The sequence below is a fragment of the Mesoplodon densirostris genome, chromosome 12 (assembly GCF_025265405.1).
Source record: "Mesoplodon densirostris isolate mMesDen1 chromosome 12, mMesDen1 primary haplotype, whole genome shotgun sequence".
In the NCBI taxonomy this organism is placed as follows: domain Eukaryota; kingdom Metazoa; phylum Chordata; class Mammalia; order Artiodactyla; family Ziphiidae; genus Mesoplodon; species Mesoplodon densirostris.
Window position 1 is genome coordinate 7,611,086 of NC_082672.1, and position 22,973 is coordinate 7,634,058.

Genomic DNA, 22,973 nt, shown 5'->3' on the forward strand with positions numbered 1-22,973 from the left:
GGGAATGAATGACTTTCCAGGGTCATCTCTGCCAGTCTGAATGAACCTGGAGTGGTCTAGAAGAGAAAGTAGCTGAGTGAACACTGAGAACAATTTGTAAGAGGTTTAAAGAAAAATTCTGAGTTCAGATGTGTTGAGAGCTGATCAACGGACATTAATGTTTGGGGAATGACTTATTGTAATCATTATTGATCAAGGAAGAATCTTGCCTAATTCCTCTGTATTTTCCTCAATGACAGGTAATGTTAAAGCTACTTGAAAGTACTTAAAATGATTGCAATAATAACAATATAGCCATAAGAGATTTACTGGTCGTTAAAAACATATATGTGACACATTTGTAAGGCTCTATTAGAAATGATTGAAATATACAACTATTAAATATAAGATTAAACACTCCAAATATCAAATTGAATTTATTATTTACACTTTTTCTTTGTCACCTCAAAGCAGTAACAATTCCGAATTTAGCATACAGTGAGGTTATTATAATTACAAGTCTGTGATATGTTTATATTTTATAGCTTGAGGAAAATTTCAAACTGTGTATATAGATTTATATAGATGTATCTACATTCATGTTCATAAAATAAGCCAAATGAAAAGAAAGCAAAACTGTTGTCATTGTGTAGCTAACAATGTGTTAAGAGAAAAGGCTGCTGGAAATAATGTCCTTAATAACTCAACCATCTAGCATGGCAGTGAAAAACATAGTATGTAAGTTAACATTTTAGATAAATGATACTCATCATTATAAGTACCAGAATTTAGGTTAAAAGAAACTTTTCTGAAACACGTAGAATTTTACCTTTAATAGAGGCTTCTGAAAATATTTCAATCTTTGGGATTGAACATGTTATAATCTCCATCGATTATTCTTTGCTTCTCTCCTAAATCACCTAAGACTTTAGAAACCTTGAGTCTTTTTGTTTTTTAATCATGGTCATTTTCTTTTATAAAAGTTACAAATAGGGCTTCCCTGGTGGTGCAGTGGTTAAGAATCCGCCTGACAATGCAGGGGACAAGGGTTCGATCCCTGGTCTGGGAAGATCCCACATGCCGCAGAGTAACTAAGCCCGTGCACTGTAACTACTGAGCTTGTACTCTAGAGCCCGCGAACCACAACTACTGAGCCCATGCGCCACAACTACTGAAGCCCGTGCGCTTAGAGCCCGTGCTCTGCAACAAGAGAAGCCACCGCAATGAGAAGCCCACGCACTGCCACGAAGAGTTGCCCCTGCTCGCTGCAAGTAGAGAAAGCCCGCACACAGCAACGAAGACACACGCAGAGAAAAATTAATTAATTAATTAATTAATTAAATTTATTTACAAAAAAGAAAGAAAGAAACTATGTAGACATACACCCCTACCTCCCTTTTCCCATTCTTTGGCTCATCTCTGAACCTTGTACAGACTTCAGTTACTGCCTTCATATCTTAATTGCTTACAGGCCTCTTTCTTTCCTAAGACTCTGAGGCCCTTGGGGCAAGGTCCATGTCTTACTTGTGTGTTTGTATCTTCAGCAACCAGCACAGATACTCAATAACTATTTATTGAACTGAATTGTTAGATTTTGATCTGGAAATTTTCACAGTTCCTTGTTTAGAGAGAAATAGCTAAATCAGGATATCTGAAATCAGGAGAGATTCTAAATGGGACTGAGTAAAGTGCATGGGGTTTAATTCTCAAAGGTTGTATTTCCACTTTAAATTTTTAGAAGTAGTGTTTTTTCCTCTCATATTTCTCAGCTATATTTCTAAGGTAATTGAGACTGTGAGTATCATCATCTAAATAGGCAAAGTGTTACTGTAGCAAAAATAAGCATAATAATAACAATAATCTTAAAAGGGAACCCTCTTGCACTGTTGGTGGGAATGTAAATTGATGCAGCCATTATGAAGAACAGTATGAAGATTCCTTAAAAAACTAAAAATAGAATTATCATATGACCCAGCAATCCCACTACTGGGCATATACCCAGAGAAAACCATAATTCAAGAAGACACATGCACCCCATTGTTCACTGCAGCACTATTTACAATAGTCAGGACATGGAAGCAACCTAAATGCCCACTGACAGACGAATGGATAAAGGAGATGTGGTACACATATGCAATGGAATATTACTCAGCCATAAAAAGGAATGAAATTGGGTCATTTGTAGAGACGTGGACGGACCTAGAGACTGTCATACAGAGTGAGGTAAGTCAGAAAGAGAAAAACAAATACGTATATTAACACATATATGTGGAATCTAGAAAAATGATACAGGTGAACTGGTTTGCAAGGCAGAAATAGAGACACAGATGTAGAGAACAAACATATGGACACCAAGGGGGGAAAGCCGGGTGGTGGGGGGGTGGAGGTGGGATGAATTGGGAGATTGGGATTGACATGTATACACTGATGTGCATAAAACGGATAACTAATAACCTGCTGTATAAAAAAATAAATAAAATAAAATTCAAAAAAAAGAACCTGATGTATAAAAAAATTAAATTAAATTAAAAAATAATAATGATAACCTTAATGGAATAGACATATAATAGTATGATCAGAATAAGAGTTGCAACTGTCAAAAATTTTTATTTCATATTGTTTCTGTTGAAATCAGTGGCTCTACTTGTAGTAAATGTAGCACAAATTTATGCAATTTGTAGATTTTGAAATTAATCCCCATTCAAAATTCAAATATGAAAAAGCATCAGTCTAACTATACTTTAGAAGTGCTTTGAAAAACTGGAAACAAATGAATTTTAAAACATAATTTGAAAAGTTATGAGAACGCAGAAATTGCATTGGCTGCAAGAACTTCTTACAAACATCTTTTATAAACATGTTTACATGGTCAAACTTATTTTCCCATGAATATTAAAATAAACCATTGCCACAAATGGGTTTTCTGTACTGGTCCTTTTTTATGCCTTAGATGTCCTTCAACCCCATTCATGCTTTTCCCTCTCTCCATCACAGACTATCAAAACGCCGCACACCCTATAGGACCCACTCCAAACCATGTTTGCTGAATCCTGAATGCCTTTTTTTGCTCATCATAACCAAAAAGAGCTCTTTCCATCCTCTCTATTTTCTCATGGCACGCTGTTTTTAGTACTTTTGTGGCTCTTAGTAATTCTGCAATATGGTCTAGTTATTTGTGAACGTTTATTTTTTTCCCTGTGGATTGTAAACATCTAAAGAACGGCGGTGAACACAGGAGTCATATGTTAATACTCAAATATTATTTGTGGCAATGGCTCTAATAAAGAGCATTTGAAGGGCATACATCTTAACTGTTTGGAGGTTGAAAGTGTTTTTTGGAAATGTTGGAGACCTGGCATTTCTGGAGGTTCAACAGCCCGCCCTCTTTTAAAATTATGAGGACTCTATTTTATTATAAAGATCTGCTCAGACCCTCTCTAACACTGCGCGCGAATGCCACGTGCATGTGCTTGCGTGCGTGCGCGCGCGCGCGCGCACGGGGAATCCACCCTGGTAGCTGCTTTGCGGGGAGAAAATCCATCGACCTCCAAGCCTCTGTTTCCCAGTTCTTAACAGATCGCTGGAATTTTCAGTAGTATTTTGTCGAAGGTGCTCTGGGGCTCTTCCGAGTGGAATGCAATCTCCTTTCCGCACCGCGTACCAGTGAGAGGTGAGGGGGGATTGCAGAGTGCGGGTATTTTACCAAACAAAATATGAGCCAGTTTAGGGCAATTTCCAGGTCTCAGCACAGACGGGGCTGGATCTGTCCCAGCTGAGGTTGGAGGAGCCATGTCGGCATAGGGATGCAACAGGATTCGGGAGGCGCGGCCGAAAAAGAAAGGCCACCTAGCGGGCTTTGTTTCCGATTCTGGCAGGTTCTCCGGCCAGAGATTTCAGACCTGAAGCCAGCCGAAGCACTTCCTTACACTAATTGGAAGGGGAGGGGGAGGGACTCATGTTACACCAGCTCGTATCTCCCTCCCTATAACCGCTAAATTGTAGCTTTAAAAGGAAGTGACATGGGGTGGGGAGAGACGTCAGCTGAGGACCACTTTTTTTTTTTTCTCCGAAGAGTCCACCCCATGGGTGGAGTCTCGCTTTTTCTTTCCAGTGTTGGCTGACTTACAGCTCCTATAAACTAGTGGCAATTTCTGCACCCCAGCCTGCTCCCTTTCAGTTTCTGATTTCTAAGTCCATGTGTCCAGGGCTGCCAGAAAGGAGGTATGTGCCGTTCGTGCTATTTCCAGGAGACTTCACCTCTGGGCGTGGCGGATGTTTGCACCCCTCTCTCTATCACCCTTATTCTCTCCTGGGCTGGATTTCATTAAAACCTCTGGAAGGGGTAGGTAAGAAAGAGGAGGAGAGGAAGGCGGAGAAGGAAGTGAGGCGAGAGTGGGAACGTGGAGGGGCAGCCCTGGAAGGCAGCGGGGGCTTTGCTGCCGCACTAGGACCGTTTCTTTGTGCTCAGCTGGGGGAGCGTGGCCGTCCGCGCTGTGGTTTCGAGCTGCTGTGCTGGGGTTCATTTCCCCCTGCCCAGCCCCAGCGCCTCGGGTGAAATAATTTTCTCTGCGATAGACGAAGCGGGGGAGAAGGTTCCTGTTACTGATCGGTCTCTTTTGTGTCATGCAACATGTTCTTCCGTCTCTGCCGTTTCTATGGCAACCACAAAAATACTACACCCAGGTGCAGCCCCGATATCCATTGCTTTATTTGTGTTTGCTGCGCGTCGGCTGCTTTCCGCGCTGGTTCTCGCCCAGGCTGCTCAGAGGCAACCTGGCTTCGCGGCTACCCCTCCTCACCCCAGTTTTGGTTTTTCCCTATCACCGGAGGGCTGGGGGAGGGGAGTTGTCAAGGAAACGGGCATTTGTAATTACCTCTTTATTTACTGAATTTTCAGCCTATGAATTTCCTCATCATATCTGGGAATTAGAAAAAGGAATGATTTGATGTTTATGTAAGTCTCCAGTTTCTGGTCTTTTTTGAAAACCTAAACTGTTCTCAAGACGTGATATTAATCCTGTGATCAAACTAAGTGGCGGGGGGCGGGGGGAGAGCACTTCTTTAGAGGAGGTGAGATCCTTGGAAAACGTTGTAGAGGGTGTTTGAGAATTCGCACCGACGTTACTGTCTGCCCAGGTCTGCCTAAAAGTCTGAATGTTTAAAAGAGGGGTCTTTGCTCTAGTCTGAACTTACTTCGCACACAATCCAAGTTCAACAAGTGTAAATGAGTAACAAATGGTAACTACCCACAAGATTTTCAGTTTTTCGGGCGTCGTCCTAATACGGATCAGCTGTCCACTCTCCTTAAGCTGATGGTCCATAGACCTTCTCTTTTTAAAAACTGGGAAGAGATTAACCCAGCTGTGATTGTTAGTCAAGCATCCTCAGTTGGGAAAAAAATTAAAAAAGGATATCATAAGGAAGAAAGTGTGTGTCTGTGGTGTGTATGTGTATCTGATGTGTGTGTTTGTGTGTGTGATGTGGTGTGTGTGTGTGTGTGTAGTTGGGCAGGGAAACTACTGAATCTTCTAAGTATCCTCTATGGAGACAAAAAGTTGATTTTCAGGAAAAATATAAAACATGAGAGAAAAAAGTATCATCTACGTAGTATTAAGCAAAGTTAAATATAATTAAAATCAAGTGACACAGCTGTTGAACAGACAGTCCAAATGGGCTTATTAACAGGTAGCAAGTTGATGCTTTTATTCGGTGCATCTGAGGAGATGTTTGATAACAGACACCATTCTTCTAATGCGCATCCTGAATTACCAAATTTGGCTTTATAAGACGGATCGATAGTAATCTCACCCTTGATTCTTAACATTATCTGTACTTTCGGATAAAGATTTGTGAAGGTGGCTTAGCCTTCACAATGCCTTTCCACTCTGAAGCCAAAAGCATCATTTAGAAAGCTCAGAGTAACCCCTCCTCAGGGAAGCAGGACGAAGGGGTGCTTTAATGAGGTTCTGCTTGCCAAGATCCTTATCTCAACATGCTGTTGGCTATGACTTATAAAGCTTTTTATAGTGCAAGAGGTCTTAAGTATTTCAGATACAAAAGTTATCTAAAACAGGTGCTAAATAGCATGGCACAAAACTAACGGGAACTAAGTAAAGACAAGAGAACTAGTTAAAAAGTCATAAAACACAGAAAAAGGTCATTAAAAAATATGAGTATTGTTTTGAAAAGCACATGTTAGTACATATGAACAGTTGTAGGTTTATAGGTTTGCGAGGTTTGCAAAGTGTGGAAACTAGTCAGACTAAGTTACAGTTTTTCCAGCCTGAGATGGTCCTCAAGGATGTAGACTTTACTACATGACCCTGCGGAGCAGATGGAAAGTGTGTAAGTCAAGTGTGTGGTGTGAGTACTCTTGAGTTTCCAAATATAGGAGTTCCACAGCAAAAAGCCTTGTAAGATGGAGTTCAAAGGAAAAGTAGCAAGAATTGTTTGGAATTTCAGCCAAAAAAAAAAAAAGGGGAAATCACTGTCCTATGATCAGATCCTGAGTAGAAGTTAAAAACATAATTAACAGTCTTGACCTGGGGAGGGTCAGTGGAGCTATAGATGCAAAGCAAATTCTGGGTCCAGTGAAAGAGGCTGGATGGAGGTGATGCTGAGGAAATAACTGGTGAAGCTGGAGTCAGTCACCATTGTGTTGGGATTTCATGGCTCTGAACCGTGTGCTGTCCAGTTTGTGAAGAAAACAGAAGTGGTGGTCTGTGCTCTCAAGTTTAAGATCCTCCAAACAGGGGTGACGAAGTGTGTAGATGGGCACAGAGCTGGAGAGAGGGAGGCAGGGCAAGAGGGAAGTGAGAAGCGAGATGCCGTGAGTCTGGGAAGAAGTAGAGGATGGTGACACTGAAGGTTTGAAGGGGAGGGCACCGCCGATTCAAGGGGAAGAGGCAAAGGTGTCTCAGGTAACAGGGACGGATGGTGAGAGATGGGTCCTGGTTCAAGGTTCTTGTCCAAAGCAGGGACAAGTCCATCTTTAGTATGGAAATAGCCCAGGAGCAGTCTGTGCTGGTCTAAAGAACTAGTAGGGATTCAGGGACAGAATTTTGTTTAACCCAGAACGAGACTGGTAGAAAAGAAGGACTATGTAAGTAGGAGGCAGAATCCTTCGTAATTCAGTTATTCTTGAGTCGAAGCTCTAAGAACTGCAATCAGACTTAAATCAGACTTTAAGCAAGTCAGAAATTTGGATGCGGGAACTCCGTGTGCACCCACAACGTCATTCTAATAATACCGACCATTGCTGTTGCTTTAAATTGTGGGATGCTCAGATGAGCATTTGGCAAACTTACTATATTTTGTGCAATCTGCTGTATTCTGAAAAGGAGGTCTAATGGGTACGGGAAGACACTGTGTTCACAGTTCTGAAAGGTTTTTGACGCCTAAATGTTCATATGTAATCACGCTGAGCTGAAAAACTCTCTCACATCACCCAGAACCTGGGCAACTCTAATTCAATAATCTTTTTCCCAGGACAGAATCCATTTGGAAAGTTTTGGAACTCGGAAATTTGGCTTCATGTATGGACCAGGGAGAATCACTGCTAAGGTTCTGGGAAAGAGGAAGCTTAAATCATGAACTTGTTCTTTTAACAGTATTTCTTGTGCATTTATTATGTGCCAAGTGCTGTGGACACACTGTGAGCAAAACCGCATACAGTGTAAATAGCTAGTTTTCAAATATCCGAAGGGTTTTTAAGGGAGATACTGGGACTGGCTGATCTCCATTCTCTTCTAATGACTGAATAAGAGGAAATATCTGAAAACAAGAGCAATTTTTGGCGAACATTATCATGGAACAATCTACCTAACCTGTCTTTCTTTATTTTTCAACACTTGTTCCACAAAGATTTTCTTTTTTTTTTTTTTGCGGTGCGCGGGCCTCTCACTGTTGCGGCCTCTCCCGTTGCGGAGCACAGGCTCCGGATGCGCAGGCTCAGCGGCCATGGCTCACGGGCCCAGCCGCTCTGTGGCATGTGGGATCCTCCCGGACTGGGGCACGAACCCGTGTCCCCTGCATCGGCAGGCGGACTCTCAACCACTGTGCCACCAGGGAAGCCCCACAAAGATTTTCTACTTGTGTCTGTTTTTGTTCCTCCAGTCTGGTTTGCTTTACTTCTTCCTTTCACCTTGAGTCCTACCTTTCAGTCGCCATTCATTCATATATATATCATCCATCCACCCATCCATTTACTCATTCACTCAACAAATGATATCAGTATCATGTGTCAGGCACTATATATTATGGATATAGCAATAAATGGGAAACTATTTCTTCCCTAAAAAAGCTCAGGAACTAGCAGAGAGACAGATGTAGAAATAGCCCCTTAAACCAGGGCGTATTGTTCTTTTTTGTTTTTTAATTAAACTATAGTTGATTTACAATATTGTGTTAGTTTCAGGTGTACACCTTCAGATTCTTTTCCATTATAGGTTATACAAGGTATTGAATGTAGTTCCATGTACTATGCAGGAAATCCTTGTTTATCTGTTTTATATATAGTTGTGTGTATCTATTAATCCCATGTTTAAAATGTTTTCCTCCCCCTCCCCTTTCCCTTTTGGTAACCATAAATTTGTTCCCTATGTCTGTGAATCTGTTTCTGTTTTGTAAATAAGTTAATTTTTATTATTTTTTTAGATTCCACATATAAGTGATGTCATATAATGCTTGTCTTTTTCTGCCTGACTTACTTCCCTTAGTATGATAATCTCTAGGTCCATCTGTTTTGCTGCAAATGGCAATATTTCACTCTTTTGAATGGCTGAGTAATATTCCATTGTGTAATATACAGGGGTAATTGTTTTTGATTGAAGCATCTGTTGGCTAATGGCACCAGATGCTTCTTTCATTGAACAATTTTATACATAGATTGTTCTGGGCAGAGAGGGAGAGAGTGCTTAGCAGTTGACTGTTCATCTTGTAACTTTCTTGTCTCTTCCTTCATTGGTTGGCTTATGTTTGATGCCAGTAAACATTTGTTGATTAACCATATGGAAGAAGTGAGGTTTTGACCCTGGAAACACAGAGGCACAGAGGACAGAAGGCTTGTAAATTCTCTTTCTGAAAAATACAAACTGAGTGAGATAATCTCTCAAAGTACCCTCAGAGTGAGTTCCCTGTAGACTCCGTGGGACTCTGGGTCCCTCCAGCTGGACTCAAAATATAACATTTTAAAAAGACAGACTCCCAACTGCATCCAAATTATATACCCATTGGTTTACTAGATAATCCTCTTGCCATTAGATTTCCCATAAGATGTTGCAAGTCTATGTCTTGTTCGACAAAAGCAAGTGGGTTTCAACACTTGAAATCTAAATACCCCAAATAAATAATGTTAAAACCTTGTTGCAACACTTCCTGTTTGTATCTCCTGCAGTCATGCAGCTCCTCTCAGCAGAATTGTCTGACCGCACGTGATTTCTACCTTCAGCAGGAAATTATATGGGCAACCTAACCAAGTTCATCCGGAATGCCCCCCCTCTGGTGCCCGCCTGACCTTCAGAGAAAAAACGTTTAGCAAATTCCCCCTCTTCTTTGTTATTTTGATTGTGGATGAGATCAGCTTCTCCGTTCAGCAGGAAGTTGTTCCAGTCTCTCCCCTCTGACCTTGGGTCACACATGATGGCTCTTTCATGGTCATTTCTATGTAGGATCCTACAAGAGAAGAGGCACATTGTGTACTTCATGGTAGTTTGAAACCGGACACTGAAATTCCTGCAGGAGATTATTCCTCAGCCTGGGGGATGACAGGTAACCTGTAGAAGCCATCAGGGATGCTGAGGTGACTGGCCAACCTGTAGGATATATATGATAATGATAGCAGCCCACCTGTGCTGAGGGCACCCTATGGGCAAGTCTATTACACAGACCTCACATTTATTCATTCCCTTTATCCTCATAACAAACGAGCAAGTTAAACTGTTATCAATTTGCATTTTAGATAGAGAAAGTAAAGTTGAGGGAGAGTAAGTTACTCCCCTAATACCATAATAAGTAACAGAGCTGAGATTGGACCCAAGACCATGGTACCCCACTGCTGACCCCCTATTTCCATGGTATCGTATTTATGCATCTATGCTCGGGCCAGCCCAGTGCCTGGGACATAGACACACAGTATTTCTGCAGTTGTGAACAGCTCTCTACCATATGGACCTTCCCTTGCATGCCTTCCATCCTACGTTTTAGGAGCTTCAGAAATTTTGGAAGAGAGAGTAGTATTTTGGAAGTTGTGGCGGGGGGGAACTAATAGCCATACTTCGAAGACAAACTACTCTAATCGTTTTCAGGGGGCTTTGTTATTTTGTTGTGGTTTAGCCAGAAAGGTGATACGGTGGGGGAAGGGAACAGGTCCTGTGATTAAAACATCTGAGTGACAGTGCAGTTCATACATCAAATTAAATATGAACTGTTCGCAAAACCAATGTATAACCAAGGATTGAACCAAGGATTGAAGTTGCTGTTAAGGATATCTGCTATGGCTGATCTCAGTGGTTCCCAAGGCCATGGGTGGATGGAGTTAGCCTTTCTTGTCTGTTGTTGATTGTCAGCAGATCAGTTAGCAAGTTTAAAGGCAGAGTGTTATCTGAAAAGATACCACCAGTGCTTATCTTAGCAAACTTTGAAATGAGAATGGGAGAAATGAATTGAGTGGAGTTTGGTCTTTTTCCCATCTCTGTCAGCCCCCTCCTGAGCTGTCACCTCTCTCGGGGCAGAGGTTAACCCAGGCCATGAAATTTTAAAGAGTTTGTCCATACCTAGCGCTTCTTCCCAGGATGCTGCAGCCGTCAACACACAATCAATGCCATCATCTAAAACCTCCCCTTTCCTCTCTCCTTTGTTGTGGGGAAGGGTAGGTTGAAAGGAGACATGGTGAGTAGCTTCCTTCCCAAATGTGTATCACCCTTTGGGCCTATCTCCGGAATCTCTGGCCTCTGCTGTCTTGACATTCTTCCTCAATCCCGTTCATTCTTCCTAAAAGTCACCCTTTCCAGATGCTATTACATTATAGACAATCCTTTACAGTTCTAGCCTCATGACTGCACTGGGGGCTTCTCATGAAAGTTTCTAGCACAGAGCAGCACGCCTGGCACTGAATGGGTGCTGTAACCTAGACCAAAAGTGGGCACAAGAGATCCAGGGTCAGATGTGCCTGATCTGATGCCTTCCAGCCAGGTCCTCCCAGGTTGACATTCCTTTAGGGCAAGTTCTTTTTTTTTGAATTTTATTTATTTTTTTATACAGCAGGTTCTTATTAGTCATCAATTTTATACACATCAGTGTATACACGTCAATCCCAATGGCCCAATTCATTACCCACCCACCTCCACCCCCCGTAGGGCAAGTTCTTAATCTCAGCACTGTTGACATTTTGGGCCAGATAAGTCTTTGTTGTGGAGCCATCCTGTGGGTTCCTGGCCTCCATCATTGTCTAGATGCCACCGCCACCCCAACTGTGACAGCCAAAAATGCCCCAGACTCTGCCAAATGTCCCCTGGAAGGGCGAAGTCACCTGCACTTGAGAACCACTGCTTTAGGGAAGTGCCACGTCTGAGCTCACGTGGTCGGCTCCCCCATCCAAGCAAACGCGTCCCTCAGGATTAACCTGTACTCCCCAGGCTTACAGACATGTGTCCAAACCAAAGGTGCAATTCATTCACTGGAATTAATAAATAGATGGGAATTGGAAAATAATAATAAAATAAGTGAAAGGCAGACCTGTAACTGGAATGTATTCCAAGTTTAGTGCCGTTTCTCTGGCAAACCTGCAACAGTCACCTTGTAACCCGAGCCTGCAGGGTGGGCGGACAGGACTCAGAACTCTGTATAGGGAGGCTCTGCCCTTGGGCCTGGCCTAAACTCTGGGTGGGATGGATTAACATATCTATAGAAAGATTGCGAGCTGCTCTGCATAACTGACCTCACCTTTGCTGGGATTTGCTGATTCACCCCACTTCCTGGTCTACACCCACCGGGAACCACATGCTACATGCCCAGGTCTCGCTAGTAATCACTTGTCTCTGAGCACAGACCTCCGGCTGTGGTGGGTGTTTACAGCCTCTCCCTCCTTCTGGCCTCTGGTCTCCAGTGCTTCCCACTGGGTTGGAGGCCACCTTCCCTGTTGGTCCTGGACCGCCCTGATTCAGGTAAGGCCGGCTCCCCAGCCCCATGCCTGGGGCTCACGAGGTGTCTAGTCTCTGCGCTGTGCCTTCCTTTTGTCTGCGCGTCTCCCTCCTCCCTTCCAGGACCTGAAAGATGGGAGTGAGTGGAGTGAGTCTGTTATTCCCAGGCCCCACACAATTCCAGAATATTCTTACAGCGTTTCTGAATCCTTGTGTCCAGCCTGTTATTGGCTGGGCACTGAGGGTACACGGATGAGCCAGACAGGGTCACTGCCTGGAGGACAGGACAGAAACCTAAGTGGATCATTTTAACACACTGGCGGGAGAGTGCAGAGCGCTGTGGGAGCATAGAAAGGGGAGCCCCTGGTCCCCTGTCCAGTCTGGGGCTTCAGAACTGCTTCCTAGAAGCGGGGTGCTGATGCTGGGGTGCTCTGTTTACAGAGGGGCAGGATGTGGATCAGGAGGTGATCAGAGATGAGAGTGTGCCAGGCGGTGAAGGGGCCTGGACACCAGGGACAGTGGCGGGGGGGACACCCCGTCCTTGGACCCTGTGAACTGGTCTGGCTGTCATCGTAGGCAGGGAGGGAGGGCCCCGTCAGGCTGGTGCCTTGGTCCAGGAGACCAAGGTGGAGGCCAGGCCTGGGAGGATGATTCAGGAAGAGCCGGGCTGAGAACTCCGGGAGATGGAGCCCCAGGATTTTGTAATGGGTTGTACAGTGGGCCTCTTTGATGCTCTGGGATAGTAAATACAGAAAGAAACCTTTCCTGTAATCCTCTTCCCAAAGGGTCACCTCTATAATGCTTTGTAATGCAGTCGTTTATGTACTTTAATAATATCTACCCCCTTTAGTCAGCATTTACTACTGTGTTGTGTGCTCTGCCTGTCCGATCCCATTTTGTCCTTATCCAGCCTTGTGGCTTGTGAATTCTTTTCTCCAGTCTGACTTGAAACTGAGGCACAGAGTGGTTAGCAGGCTTTCCTGAGTCACAGAGCTAGCAATACCTGTTGGTGGAGCAAAGACTGTGACTACAGATCTATAAAGAATTGTAAAAGCATCTTATTTACTTGTATGATGTGTTCTTTCCCACAATTTCCCTGGATCTTCTTTTAGGGGGAAAGGATGTCCATAGCTTCAAAATGTGCAGAAATTCCTCTTAACCCCCCAAATCATGCGGAAGTTTAAGAAGTTACTTAAGACCAAGCAATATAATGAAAGTTTCACGGTGTCTCTAAAATCCTCATCTGACCTCCATTCCTAGAGGAATAATAGAGTTAACATTTAAGGGAGACAGAGAGAGAGGACCACAGAGATATTTTAGATGTGCCTGATTATTTTAATTATTTATGTGGCTTCCAATTTTAGCCAGATTGGCACTTCCTCCTTTCTCCCACTGCTTCTGTCTTCTGAAACGGCTGAACTGTGATTTGTCTTTAAGACAGTCTGGTTTAAAAAGCTTCCCTCTGGCCTGACTCCCCAGAGAAGACGTACTTACTGTCTGTGCTTTGCAAGGCTGGGAGCTCGCTGTGTCCTGAGGGTGCTGGGCGGGCCCTGAGCTGCAATTTGCTAATGAGCACCTGACATAACCTTGCCTGCTTCTCTGGGCAGGGAGAGGATTCTCCTGGCGGTCAAGGTGTCCTGCCCTTGTCAAAGGCCACAGGAGCGTTTCATTAATGAGAGTCCGGAGACTACCAGGCCCCCTTCTCTAGCTGCTCTCTGCTGGGCCTAGTGGACTGGCAGCCCTTAGGTCCACAGGGAGTAACGTGGCATGGAGGGGGAGAAGGGCTGTGCCACAGAGCCTGGGTGCGGCCCCAGCTGTGGCCACCTGCTTACTCTCTGTGGGACCTTGGGCTCCTTGAAACCAGGGACTGTCTTAGTCTGTGCTGCCCCCTGGCACTGGGAAGCGGCCTGGCACATCCTGGGTCCTTGTTTCCTGATCCCATTAAGGAGGGGTCCAGGGTGGATGCAAATTCTTCAAGCACCTCATCCTGGGGCCACCTGGGGCATGTGCCAGCTGCAGGAGAAACTGGGCCCAGCTCACTCAAGCATCAGTTTTGCCAGAAGATCCAAGGGAAAAGAATTTTTAAAAAGAAAACAAACGTGGACATGCCATGACATAACGCAAAATTTACATGAACTTTTAAGACAATACAGAAGACTTTTCAGGCTGGGTTGTTTGGATGGCTTTAGGCCATAGCTCCAGACCCTTCACAGTTAGTTTCCTCTGCAGAAGGGAATATTTCTGTGGACATTTTTGAGAAGAAAAGACTGAGCTGGGTAATCTGTAGCTGGCTGTGGGAAGGAGCCTTCCGTTCCCTTTCCCTGCTTCCTGCTCTCTCCAGTGGTGAGTCTTGGGGATGGGATGGGATGGGGCCAGGCCTGAGTAATCCCTGAGAGTTTACCCACCTTGACTGTTTTCTTCTCTGTGTCTATCTGCTCCTGAAGGTCTAACTGATGGAAGGTTGCTTGGATCCCTTTTTGTCTCTGGTCACCCACCTCTTGTGCCCTCCCTCCCTTGATAATGGAGTAATAGCTTCTCTGGATGAGCCCAGCCCTTGTTCTTTTCCTTCTGAGCTCTCTTCCTCTCCCAATACCTTGACTGTCTCTTGGACAAGGAATCAACTCTTATTGCTGGCTGATATCTGTTATCTTATCGTTTTGGGCTGAGTTATCTTCTTGTTCTCATAAAGCCTTCCTGCATGGGGTTATCTCTTGAAATCTGAACGAAACAGTCAGGCAGGTGAAATTTGCCCATTCAGATACTAACAAGCTATCATAAAGGCACCCCTCACTCGAAGGGTCTCACATTCTCCAGAATAACCTCACCCAAACCTCCTGCGTGAAATGAAAAGCTTGGATAGAGCTCATTGTAAGATGGAAAGAGAGCCCAATACCTAACTACCCCAATAAACCACTTTTTTTTCCTTTACAGTAAGACGTTGGAGGAAAAAAATCTGAGCTATGGACTTTGCCCAGGCACAAGCAAACCAAGTGTTTTTTGTTTTTTTTTTAATGTATTAGAGAATAATAAGGAAGAAACGTGGGCCTCGTGTGTGTGTGTGTGTGTGTGTGTGTGTGTGTGTGTGTGTACACATGCTCTTTTTAAAATCATGTTATTAAGTGCATATATGAAGTGTCACTTGACCCAACATTTCATAATAATCTTTTTTTTAACTTTTTTTTTTTTTTTTGCGGTATGCGGGCCTCTCACTGTTGTGACCTCTCCCGTTGCGGAGCACAGGCTCAGGACGCGCAGACTCAGAGACCATGGCTCACGGGCCCAGCCGCTCCGCGGCATGTGGGATCTTCCCGGACTGGGGCATGAACCCGTGTCCCCTGCATCAGCAGGCGGACTCTCAACCACTGCACCACCAGGGAAGCCCTTTTTTTAACTTTTTGGCCACGCCCCTCGGCATGTGGGATCTTAGTTCCCCAACCAGGAATCGAATCCGTGCTCCCTGCATTGGAAGTGTGGAGTCTTAGCCACTGGACTGCCAGAGAAGGCCCCATAGGAATCATTTGAAAATGGAAATAGTGCTGTCAGATTATCAAGGTGCTATGGGGTCTGTGCATTAGAAGTACTACCATCTATTCCAGGGAAATTCACATTAGAATATTTGTGTGACACAGGCGATGGGATTGGCATTCTGGGGAGAAAGTGGAGAAAAGGTACTCTCTGACCATAGGGAGTTTATCTAATTCAGATTAAACCAAAAGTCTGCTGAAACATATCCCATTTAAGAGATGGTAACATATCCAGCCATGTGGAACGCAGCCCCAGATCTTAAGTATAAAGTGAGAAACATTATTGTCAAAAGCCTGTGTAGGGCCTCCCTGGTGGCGCAAGTGGTTGAGAGTCCGCCTGCCGATGCAGGGGATACGGGTTCGTGCCCCGGTCTGGGAGGATCCCATATGCCGCGGAGCGGCTGGGCCCGTGAGCCATGGCCGCTGAGCCTGCGCGTCCGGAGCCTGTGCTCCGCAACGGGGGAGGCCACAACAGTGAGAGGCCCGCGAACCGCAAAAAAAAAAAAAAAAAAAAAAAAAAAAAGCCTGTGTACTTCATTAGGCTTAACCTGATTTTTCGGGAAACCTACTTAGCACGCAAAACACTGAAATGACTGGCTTAACAAGCTTGGTTCTCCATTTTCCTGGGTAAATGGTAGAAAAGCAGCAGTTGATGGCAGGGCAGGAAAAGAAAGAACGGGGAACTAAAAAGATGACTACTTGTTGAGACTCTGATGAACAGCAGAGCCATGGTCCTGAGCTGTCCATGTTGTCCCCAGCGGACTTCATTTCCTAAGGCAGGAGAGTCCAGGTGATACTGGAAAGAGTGTCACCAAAACAAAAGTTCTGTCAGTTTTACCTTTTGGCAACTTAGTTCTACATTTTAGCTTTCCAGATAGTTCCTTCATTCAGAACATATCTCTGGCTGACCCAGGTGAGGGAGGAGATTGCTGTAGTGGGGGTCACGGTAGCCTGCAGCCTGTTCCCGGCTTGGCCCTCATTTCATAAGCTGTGCTCTGAGCTGGCCTTCCAAGCACGAAATGGAGTCTTTGACTTTAAAACAGAAGCAGGAGGGGGTTTCATCAAAGGCAGGAGGAGTCGATGTGGAGCTACCAGTGGAGGCCTTGGTGACCTGCATGAACACTTGGTCTTTGATGCAGAGTCAGGGGACCAGCCACGGATCCTGTGAAGGGAGGAAACGGCTGCTGTGGCGAAGGGGCCGCATCTCACTCCCCGGATTCAGGTCTCACTGGCAGTCTCGGCTGTGGGCTCAGCCTTGCCTGTTCGTTAGAATCACCTGCCTTGGACTGGCTGGTTCCTGGTTTTTGTTGTTAAGTTTTCTAGGTGTTTCCCAAGGGGCTGGGAGAACTGGGACCACTGATGGAAGGAGGGTGACTAGCAGGAAAGTGATGGGACAAAAGGAAAGCCAGAGCCATGACAAAGGCTGTGGTGATGGTGATGATGATGGTGACGGTGATGGTGACGATGACGGTGACAATGACGGTGATGATGGTGACGATGATGGTGACGGTGACGATGGTGACGACAGTGATGATGACGGTGATGGTGACGATGATGGTGATGATGGTGATGACGGTGATGATGATGATGATGATGATGACGATGATGGTGATGATGGTGATGACGGTGATGATGGTGATGATGATGATGATGACGATGATGGTGATGATGATGATGACGGTGATGATGATGATGATGATGATGACGATGATGGTGATGATGACGATGACGGTGATGATGGTGATGATGATGGTGACGGGGACGATGGTGACGACAGTGATGATGATGGTGATGGTGACGATGACGGTAATGATGACGATGATGGTGATGATGGTGATGACGGTGATGATGATGATGATGGTGATGATGGTGATGACGGTGATGATGGTGATGATGATGATGACGATGATGGTGATGATGGTGATGATGATGATGACGATGACGGTGACGGTGATGAGGATGGTGAAGATGATGCCACATTTAAGATTACCATGTACCAGGCAGGGCTCTAGAAACAACTAATCCTCACCACAACCCCATGAAGTAGGAACTATTACTGTCTCCAGTTTACAAGTGAAGAAACTGAGGTTAAGTAATTTGCCCAGGGTCAAGTAGCTGATAAAGGCAAACCAGCTGTTGGCTCCTGATCCCCTGCTCAGGCGTGAAGGTTGCTACCTTTACACTATGAAGCCCTTCAGATACTCAGCATTCAAGGTCCCCTATTATAAGAAGGCAGCAAGAAGCTACAGGCCTCCTTCATAACTAAAGACAAAGACATAAAGAGGATAAAACCAGTGGCAGGGAACCCCCTTCTCTGATTTTGTTTTGTTTTTCCCGACATTCTTGGATTTTACTTGAATGATGTGGTGGAGTGTTAGGGTAGAAAGAGTCTGGAAGTTTCTGTCATCTCTGACCAACATCTATTTCTAGAAAAGAGGTAGAGTTAATTAAATTACTGAGTTTTCCCACATCAAATACAGCTGGGAACATTACATTGTTAGCTGGATTTAGGGAAAGTAAAATATCCCACCTGCCTGTTTGCTTTGTTTATTATGATGCCCTGATCTGGGCACAGGACAGCAGCTACGTTCCACTGACACGGTAGTCACTAATACACCACAAGCTGGGCATTTCTCTGCAGCAGTGTGCTGGACGTGACTGACTGTTCAAGTCGTTCATATTATGAATATTTATTAACTGCCTGTCTTGGCCAGGTCCCTGCTGGACTCTGGATACCCAATGAGAAACACTTTAGTGCCTAAGGAGTTCAGGCGTGTGGGAAGGCAGACATACACAGGAAGGGAAACATCATTTACGGATGTTACGTGGCCTTGGTGTGGCTGAGCCTTTCACGTCGTTAACCCAGGCAGCAAGTCATCCCTGCTGCACGTGGTTAAGTTCTGTCATGGTGAACGTAGCAGTGAGGATAGAAGGGACTGTGACAAGGCTGGGAAGGACGCATCTAACTGCTCCAGAGGAGGCCGCAGGATGGTACAGGCGAGGGCAGCTTTGTTGGTTGGTTGGTTTTGGGCCGCGCCGCGTGCCATGTGGGATCTTAGCTCCCCGACCAGGGATCGAGCCCACACCCCCTGCATTGGAAGTGCAAAGTCTTAACCACTGGACCGCCAGGGAAGTCCAGCGAGGGCAGGTTTTGAAGGATGAGCACACAGTGGGCAAGTCAGCAATGGGAGGGAGGGGGAGGGGGAGAGGAGGGCATCAGGCAGATAGGACAGAAGACGTACGGGCTCAGAAGCATGAACGGGAACTCTGTTCAGAAGATTCCAAGAGCTGGGGGTGGTGCCCTCCTGCATGAAGCCTGTCCCGACCTCACCAGGTACCCTCATCTCGCTTTTTATTCTGAAGGCACGCTGTGCCTTCCAGGAGAGTAGGTCCTAGCCTTCGGCTTTACAATTTAAATTTTCTTATCATCTGTCCCGCAGCATAGAAATCTCCTGAGGCCATTCGGTGTCTCCACTCCCCAGGATGGTGCCGCAATAAATATTTGTTCAAGGAGTGAAAGGCATCCTCTGAGAAGGGGGCTAAGAGAAATGGACACTTAGGTAGGAGTGGCTGCCATCCGCAAGGCTTAGTGCTTTGAGGTCCGTCCCTGTGCTTCTTTTTTCTTTTCTTTCTTTCTTTCTATTTATTTATTTATTTGTGGCTGCATTGGGTCTTTGTTGCTGCGTGCAGGCTTTCTCTAGTTGCTGCGAGCGGGGGCCACTCTTCGTTGCAGTGCACGGGCTTCTCATTGTGGTGGCTTCTCTTGTTGCAAAGCACCAGCTCTAGGTGCATGAGCTTTGGTAGTTGCAGCATGTGGGCTCAGTAGCTGTGGCGCACAGGCTTCAGTAGTTGTGGCTCGCGGGCTCTAGAGTGCAGGCTCAGTAGCTGTGGTGCACGGGCTTAGTTGCTCCGCAGCATGTGGGATATTCCCGGACCAGGGATTTAACCCATGTCCCCTGCATTGGCAGGCGGGTTCTTTTTTTTTTTTTTTTTTTTGCTTTATAACAAATTTAATCAGTTATACATATACATATGTTTCCATATGCCCTCCCTTTTGCGTCTCCCTCCCACCCTCCCTATCCCACCCCTCCAGGCAGTCACAAAGCACCGAGCTGATCTCCCTGTGCTATGCGGCTGCTTCCCACTAGCTATCTACCTTACGTTTGGTAGTGTATATATGTCCATGCCGCTCTTTCACTTTGTCACAGCTTACCCTTCCCCCTCCCCATATCCTCAAGTCCATTCTCTAGTAGGTCTGTGTCTTTATTCGGCAGGCGGATTCTTAACCCCTGTGCCTCCAGGGAAGTCCCTGTCACTGTGTTTCATGAGTTGGTAGTGTGTTCCATTGTTTTGATGAGCTGGGATACATTGTATGGATAAACCACGTCTTATTTACTTGCTTAACTGGTAATGGATATTCGGATGGTTTTCAGCTTTCATGTGAATTTAAATTTACTACTTTTATTCCTGATCCAAAGCACAGATTAGAAATAAGTCCCATTTTCCTTGTCACTTTATCCCTATCCCAGCATCCCATTTGGGGGATACTAATTTCCATAGCAAGAGTTTAGAGGAAAACTGGGGCAGCTGACCCGACCCCTCCTGGCCACAGGGGCTCTCTGACACTAGCACAGCGAATGTTTTGAATTTGATGCAGGAGGTTGATCAAATTCACCACTCTGACTCTGGGAAAAGAGAAAGTCTTCTGGAGCTAAAATTGGAGGCCAGGGACATAAATTCTTGATTTCTGTCTTGTTGCTCCGTCTGCCTTCCACCATCCAGAAAATGTGAAGATTTTGATGTTGACAGACTGATGGATCCATTTCTTTTCCTTCAATTACTTATCTCCCCACTGATTTCATTAACCCACTTTTGGCAATTCTCCAGATTTCATTCATGAACTCTTTCTGTAATGTCTGCTGTGGTGGCCGGGGTGGCGGGGTGGGGGGGGGCGTGCTGGCTCCTGGGGGGACCGTGTGAGCCCTCAGACACCACACCTGCCTCATGGAGCTCTGCTCTGGGTAAGCTTTGTCAGCATCTGCTCTGCTTGGCATTAAAGGGCAGCTGCTCTTATAGCTCTAAGTAGCATTTCTTCCACATATTTGAGCCTTGAACTTTCATCCGAATTTAATCATGGGGAGTCTGCTATAGCAAAGGTGGTCTACTTCCAACTTGAGTGGGTTTGACCAGGAGCAGACTATTCACTCTCAGGTATTCAGAGCAGCCTTGCATGAAGGGGAAAACACCTTTGATCCACTGAAGATTTCCTCTGGACCTTAAGCCCAAGCCTAGATTGTGGCAATAGCTGCTGTTGGCATGTGTCTGGGCGTGAGTTCCCTCTGCTCTTTGAGGCTGCCTGGAAAACTCAGAGGTGGTGAAAATCCTTCCAGCCTTTCCCACAGGCTATACTCAGGATCAGAGGTGAGGTCCCCTCCTACCTTTTTTGTGGCCCAGCCTCACAGAAGTCATGCCAGTATCAGAAGACCCACTCTACACCCCGACAGCGCTCAGGCTGGCACCACCGTTGCATCAGCAGACCTGGGCCCCGACATCTTGCTCCGCTCCCTGGGTGAGGGGAGAACCCCTTTTCCCCGCAGGCTGGAACTCCCCTCAGCCTCATTCACTCCTTCATTCAAACAGTGCCAGGACACATGTGGTTCTATCACACGTGGCCTGAGAGCTGACTATGCTTATTACGTTTTGTTTTCTATAGGGCCAGGAGTTTGTTCTGTGTTTTCAAACAACTATGAGATATAATTCACATGCCATAAAGCTCACCCATTTTAAGTGTACAATCAGTGGCTTGTAATATATTGTAATATATGCAGAGTTGTGCAACCATCACCACCACTATCTACTTTTAGAACATTTTCATCACCTCAGAAAGAAACCCCTTACCCATGGGCATTTCCCATCCCCCCTGCCCTCTGGCCCCGGACAATCACTAGGCTACTTTTTGTCTCTAGATTTGTCTATTTTGGACATTTTGTATAAACAGAATCATACAATGTGTGGTCTTCTTTAACTGGTTTCTTTCACTTAGTGTAATGTTTTTGAAGTTCATCCATGTTGTAGCATGTTATCAGTAATTCATTCTTTTTTGTGGCTGAATAATATTCCACTGTGGGGCTATCCATGGGTCAGTTTTTTGTTTATCCGTGTGTCAGTTGATAGACTTTGGGGCTGTTTCCATCTTTTAGCTATTATGAATAACGCTGCTGTAAACGTTCGTGTACAGGGTTTTGTGAGGACTTATTGTTTTCATTTCTTTTGGGTAGACACTTGTGAGTGTTAATTTCTGGGTCATACATATGGCAAATCTGTTTAATATCTGAGGAACTAGAGCTAGGTGTTTTTCATTCACTTCTTTCTCCAAGTCTTCTCTGAGGCTAAGGAAGCATAATACTTTGCCTAAATGTCTCCGATTTTCAAATCCAATACCCTTTGGTATTCAGACCTATATCAAAATGTTGTTATAGAATTAATGCAGGAGAATTTGATCTGTGAGATACCACAGGAAAGGAATGAAGAAGTGACTGTCAGAAGGGTTGTTGGTTCAACTCAAATAGTGGCGATTTTATTGGGTTTTATCAGGGAACCAAGGCTATGTCCCTTTCAACCTAGAGTATTCTTGGACTGGAAGTGCTGTGCAGGTTAGCTGGCTCTGTACCGCCCTTGGAACAGTACAAATGGTTTGCTGCGTGTGTGCAGCAGTTTGTGCTTTTTCTTAACAGTTTTCGGGCACTAGCTTTTTTGAGTCCAGGCGTTGTATTTCCAGAGCTCTCCACTCTGCCAGGATTTGCTTTCTTAGAAACCAGGAAGGAAGTCTTGTGAAGAGCATTATCTGAAACCAAAAAGCACTTGCTTTTAGTACTGAATCCATTTTTTTTGTTCTGTCATTTGAGTCTGTATTTACTCATCTCTAAGAATTAAATTACCGGTAGAGTGAAGCTTAGATCAAGGACTAAGGAGTAAATCTCCCGGCAGTAAACCATTGGCTAACGAATACTTCTTTCCTTGGGAAGGAACAGTTGAAATGGTACCCGAGGTTTTGTAAGAATGTACTTTTTCCCATGTTCCTCAATACTTAGTTGTTTCTCACTGTGTACAGAGCAGGGACAGAGATGTAAAGAACATAATCGTGAAAAAAGATAACCAGTGGATTATATATTTATAAGTCACTTAAAAATTTTTTGGTATTTCAAGTCAATTGTCTTATTTTTCACCCTCAATAGTTCTGTGAGGTAGGCTGATGGAAATAATAAAGAGGAGACTGAGACTCAGAGAAGGTACGGGACCAGTTTAGTGACCAAACTAAACAAGTCATAGAACT

The 22,973-nt window shown here is 44.9% G+C and overlaps 1 protein-coding gene across 3 annotated transcripts in view; it reads left to right on the forward strand.

Annotated features, from left to right (window-relative positions):
* The first annotated feature begins 3,483 nt into the window (after window positions 1-3,483).
* AGPAT4 (1-acylglycerol-3-phosphate O-acyltransferase 4) overlaps window positions 3,484-22,973 on the forward strand; it is a 120,343-nt gene continuing 100,853 nt past the window's right edge. For 2 of the 3 annotated variants that reach the window (XR_009534028.1, XM_060115432.1), the window contains exon 1: window positions 4,059-4,200. The gene's annotated coding sequence lies outside the window, so the exon portion shown is untranslated. Of the gene's footprint in view, window positions 3,650-4,058; window positions 4,201-22,973 lie in introns of those variants that run through there. The other variant, XM_060115433.1, reaches the window with a different exon arrangement.